Genomic DNA, 5,840 nt, shown 5'->3' on the forward strand with positions numbered 1-5,840 from the left:
ACAAAGAACTGGGGTTACCTGGTCCCGTGCTTCTCTCTTTTTTTAAATACTCATTTATTATTATTTTTTAAATTTTGATAGAGACAGAAACTGAGAGGGAAGGGAGAGAGCTCCAGCTGCCCACGGATGTCCCGAGCATTAGAACAGGAGGGTGACCATGTGCTCCCCTGTCCAAGGGCTCAAGTGACAAAGGACAGCCCTGTTCCTGTGAACCCAGAGCTCAGAAGTTTTCCCCAAAGCTTTTCTGGGAGGACTGGGGTCCCCACAGACCTCCTCCAAGGTCCTCACCCTGATACCCAGACACCCTGACACCCTTGCATGTCCCTTCTGTCTCTGCTGTGTCTGTGTGTGTTGGGGTGGGGATACTCTTGGTCTCCCCTGAATTTCTCTGTGTGCTTGTGCTGTTTCACAGTGTATGCACCTGTCTCTAGGTCTCTCTCCTCCTCCTTCTCTGTATGCTTCAGCCTTTATCGCTCTAGATAGGAGCCCCTCTCCCCTACCCCTCCTTCTCCCCTCTCCTCCTCCTTCTCCCCGCTCCTGCCTCTTCAGTGGAGTATCCATCAGCCTGGCTTATTAAGCCCTTTATTTCTCAGAACATTTGCCTTTGAAATCTCAGCTGATAGGCAGGGGCCTTGGCCTGTGCTTCTAGCTGCTTAGGCCACATGGCCCCCCAGGGGCCTAGTGGAGGGAGGCCCTATTCTCCCCCTCCCCCATCTGTGCAGACACCAGGACCCTCGCTCTGTGGGTCCTGCCAGCTCCTGCTGCTCCAGGGTTGTGGGCTGCTGTCACCTGGACAGTGAGACATGCCCTGCCTGCCTGCCTCTGGCTGGGAAGTCTGACAGCATCACCTTCTCATGTGCAGTTTACCCAGAGTGTGATGAGGTTGAGGGATTACCCTGGTTGTAGGGACACCCAGAGGGAAACTGAGGCACCACAGTGTCAGGTCCATGGTGGCTCACCTGGTACAGCCCCTTACCCTTGCCCCTCCCCATCTACTGAGCACTCCATGGCTCCCAGTGACAGTGGGGGAAACTACTGGGCCTCCCCGGAAACCATCAGTGCAACCCTGTTGTTCTGTGTGGGGATGTGCGTCGGGGGAGCATTGCCTCCCTACTCTGGCTCCCACACCGGTAACCACCAGGACAAACTCAGTTATTCCTAGGGTGTCCTGTGACCACCTCTGCAGCCTGTCCCCCAGTCTCCTTGAGACCAGACACCCACCTTCACAGGGCACAAATGGCCCCCACTCTTGCTCCCCTGTCCCCTCACCTTTGTATAAGCTGTTCCATGTCTTGCCAACCAGCAGCCAACTCCTCCTGCTCATCCTGGACTCCCCTCTTTCCTCACCCCCTACTATCCCACTCTGAGGCCAAATCAAGAGCCTCTTCTCTGCCTCTAGACTGCAAGCACCCATCCCCGAGGGAGCAACACAAGTAACATCACATCTGTGTGCAGCCTCCTTAGTCTCTCCTCCCCTCTCCATCCTGGTCCTGAAGGGGCCCTACTAAATAAGGGGCTAAAGGCTTCCAGAGGGCTAGGGGAGGGTTCCAATCGAAGTCACAGCACAAGATCTTTGGTTATGAGCTGTACACACACACACACACACACACACACACACACACACACACACACACACACACACACACACGCACACTACACTGTAATAAAGAAAAAGAGAGGGGAGGCCCACCCAGTAAAGTGACACTTTCTGTACCAGGGCTTCCCAGGGGCCTGGCTCCTGCTCAGTCCCACCACTCCACATGGAATCTTTTTTTTTCTTAAGATAGAGAGAGAGACAGAGAAGGACAGAGGAGAGACATCATGGCACTGCTCCACTGTTCATGAAGCTTCTCCAATGAAAGTACCCATGTGGTAGCCTGGGGCTCTGGATTTCTCTTTCTCACTACCCCCCCCCCTTTAAAATAATGTTCTTTCTTTTTTCCCCTTTTATTTTACTTAATAGAACAAAGAAAATTGAGAGATGTAGGGAAGTAGAGATGCAGAGAGAAAGAGAGGCACCTGAAACACTGCTTCACCACTCAAGAAGTTTTCCCCCTGCAGGTGGGGACCAGGAGTTTGAACACAGATCTTTGCTCGTGATAACATATGCACTCAACCAGGCACAACGCTGCCCCCTGGGTCATCTTGGCCACACTCCTGCCTGTCCAGCCTCCAGCAACATCAGCTTACCTATAGCCAATGATATCGAGAACCCCAGGCTTATCATCTAAAGCAAAAACGTGGTGGGGAGGGTCTGGAATGTCCCAGTACTCAGGAGGCAGGCAGGATGGTGACTCCATGAGCCCTGTAGTTATTGCCCAAATGTCACTGTCAAACCCAGTGGACCTGGCTCCAGACACCACCACAGGGAAAAGCCAGCAACAGACTTTGCACAGTGGGAAATACACTGGCTCCAGAGTGTAGACCCAGCCTTGTGAGGACCAGGAGAGTGGGGAGGAACCCAGAATATGGCCAGAGAAGGACCAGCGTCTAAGAGCTGTCAGGAGCCTCTGTAGGCTGAGAGAGGCCTGGGATGTGCCTGTTCAGGACCTGCTGGCAGGTCATACTAAGCAAGAGTGAGGCAGAAGGGAGCCTGTCAGCAGCATGAAGAGGACTATGTCACCTCCTCCAAGCAGCGTGACCTTGACAAGCCACCTCGGGACTCTGAGCCTGGCTACTCATCTACAGTGTGCCTGCTCACCAGCCCAGCATCACAGGGGCTGAAAGACTCAGTGCTTGGTCCATACCTGGGTCTAACATTCTCCTCCAGGTGGAGGGGCCCACACATGTTTCTGTTTAACCAATGTATTGTTAGTTTTGTCTCAGGACTTCGCTGGAACTTCCTACCTTGACAATTCTTCTGATCCTTGGGGATTGGGATTTTTTCTTTCTTTATTTATTTATTGAGAGAGGCAGAGAAAGGGAGCAAGAAGGTGAGGCACCTCAGCACTGCTTAACCACTAGTGAAGCTTTTCCTTTGCATGAAGCTTCCATGTCAGGGGCTCAAACCCAGGTCCACAAACATGTTAAAACACACACTATACCAGGTGAGATACTTCCCACCACACCACACAGACCAGACCAGCATCTAACGCTCTCACTCACAATGTGCCCACACTCCCTCCTCTTGTTCATTCACAAGGGCAGGTCTTGAGTCCACGGAGTTCCGGAGGGCAGGAAGTTTTCCTTTCTGGGCCTGGAGAAGCTTTTGAAAAGAAGCCACAGGTCAGGCTGAGACCTCCGGAGGTGCCACTCTGGGCAGCAGCAATGGTTCCCACAGGGGTGTGTGACTGGGTGACCTCCCTCCCTGCCCTCAGGTGGAGAGCTGACCTGGTCAGCATGTCCCCAGCTGTAGTCATCTGGAGTAGCGACAGACCACTGTGATAGTTGTGAGCTGTTTTGCTTTACATCAGCCCCCCCCCCCCCATTTCCCTCCCTCAGAGGAGAAGGGCTCTAATTCAGGAGTGGCTAACTGCTCTGTAACATGCACATGGAAAATTTCCAGGCGTGCGTGTATGTATGTCCCAATCTTGGAGATTCCCAGGCGTCAATAACACAGGAGGCCCAGTGCTGTACTTTCTCTGGGGAGCCCATGGGTCACAGGGTGATGCTGTACACTGTGGGGATGGCAGCGTGTCACTTTGCATATGCACCAGGCCTATGTCTCCTGGTATGGGAGGCGGCGTGAGCATTACTGGCTCTGGGGCAGGCAGTGTGGGCCAGGGGTGACTCTGCCACATGCCAAGTCCTCTGGTGCTCTGGCCAGGTGCCCTTGAGTCCCCTTTATTGGTGTTGTGACTTGTCTGTTAGCTTCTCTGTTGGCTGCTGGCAGTTTGCAGCCATTGACTTGTGGGAAGGCCCACAAGTCTGACTCCTGGCCTCAGGATGGGACTGACAAGAGGGAACCGTCTATGCTCCAGTGTCCTTCACAAGATCAGGCAGGGCCAGGATGTCACCTTAAACCAGATCCTTATTAGCCCTCTGCCCCTTTCTGTCCCGTTTTCTCCTTCTCCTGGTTGTGCCTCCTGAAATCCTTGCCTAGGGTCGGCTGCTAGCAGAACCTGAGGTGCAGGTGGCTTTGCTCTCTAAACCCTGTTCATTACACCTGTGGGATGGACACAGCTGCCTGGAAGGTCTCAGCACAACACTAGTGCATGTTAAATGCTCGCTAAGAGAAACCTGATTTCATTGGGACACACAGCAGTCCCAGCGGATGAAGGCTGAGGCAGGGAACACCGCCCTTAGCAGTGGGGATGTGCTGCACTCCTGCATATCAGGAAGGAAGAGGCCACTCTAGAAAATGTCTAATGTCTCTTCCGTCCCCAGCCCACCTGCCCTGTTCCATCAGAGAAGGTCCCAATCTGGGCCCTCACCTATACTTGGCCACTTCTACAGAAAAGGCTTAGGGTTTTTTTTGTTGATTTGTTGGTTTGGTTTAAATTTTTTCTGACAACAGATTTTGTCACTGGGGCTCCATGCCTGCATGATTTCTCTGCTCCTGGAGGTCTTTTATTTGTTTATTTTTATTTATGAAACACACAGAGCTCTGGTATTATTGGTACACATACAACTTATTGTCTGATTATGTGGTTTTTTTTTAGATAGAAAGTGAGAAACAGAGAGGGAGAGATAGAAAGGGAGTGAAATAAAAGAAAGAGAGAGAGAGGAGAGATACCATAGCACTGCTCCACCACTGGTGAAGCTTCCCCAGTGCAGGTCCTCCCATGTGGTGACCAAGGACTCAAACCTGAGTCCTCCTCACACACAGTAAAGTCCTCTCTCTCTCTCTCTCTCTCTCCATCCCTCCCTCCCTCCCTCCCTCCCCAGGGTTATCACTAGGCTTTGGTGCCTGCACTATGAATCCACTACTCCTGGCAGCCATTTTTTCCCCTCATTGTTATTATTGTTGTTGTTGAATAGGACAGAGAGAAATGGACAGAGGAGGCGAAGACAGAGGGAGAAAGAAAGATAGACACCTGCAGACCTGCTTCACTGCCCATGAAGCAGGTGGGGAGCTGGGGCTCAAACCAGGAATCCTTGTGCCAGTCCTTGGGCTTCACACTATGTGTGCTTAACCCGTGCAGTACTGCCTGGTCCCCATAAAGTCTTTTCTCTACTGGGAGAGTTATACCCGGAGCTAAGGGTTTTATAACAACATCTGTAATTACCCAAGAATAATGAGGAAAAGGCATCTAGCCCTTGCCAGAGGTAACCAAGGTTTAGCAGGGATGAGCTCACCACTAAGCTAACCACCAGCTGTGCTCACCGCTTAGGATCCTGGTCCCTCTCTTCTCTGAGCCACAAATCCACAAGGAAGGGCTTCTCCCAAGACTCTGCCCCCACCCCTTACCCTAGGGCGTGTATGACAGGAGGCCTTAGTGCAGGGGGTGCAGGTACTGGGGAGCTCCCCTCCAGGCACACACCCCCTCCCCCAATTGCCTCTCAAACTTGACCTTGAGGTTTCCTGAAGAATATCTTCCTCAGAGTTGCCTTTGGCTCTTATTAAGTCAGCGCCCTGCAGAAGGAGGAAAAGAAGGAGTCCTTCTGCCGCTCCTCCCTGCACTCCCTCCTCTGTGCACCTTTCATCACAGGCAAAAATCCCAGCAAGATGACTAACAGCAACTCAGCCCAAGTTACCAAGACAACCTTGTCTGCCCACCGCTGGCAGAGGGGAAATGGCTGGAAGGGAGAAGCCCCCCTCCTCCCTCCTGGAAGACCTCCCCTTCAGCCAGGAGAGAGAGGCCCGAAGCTTTGGCCACTGAGGCTGAGGACCCACAGTTTCCACACTACAGGGTGTCCACCCAGGACTGAAGGCTTCAACTTTCATGTGCAGAAGTCCA

The sequence above is a fragment of the Erinaceus europaeus genome, chromosome 10 (assembly GCF_950295315.1).
Source record: "Erinaceus europaeus chromosome 10, mEriEur2.1, whole genome shotgun sequence".
Lineage (NCBI taxonomy): Eukaryota > Metazoa > Chordata > Mammalia > Eulipotyphla > Erinaceidae > Erinaceus > Erinaceus europaeus.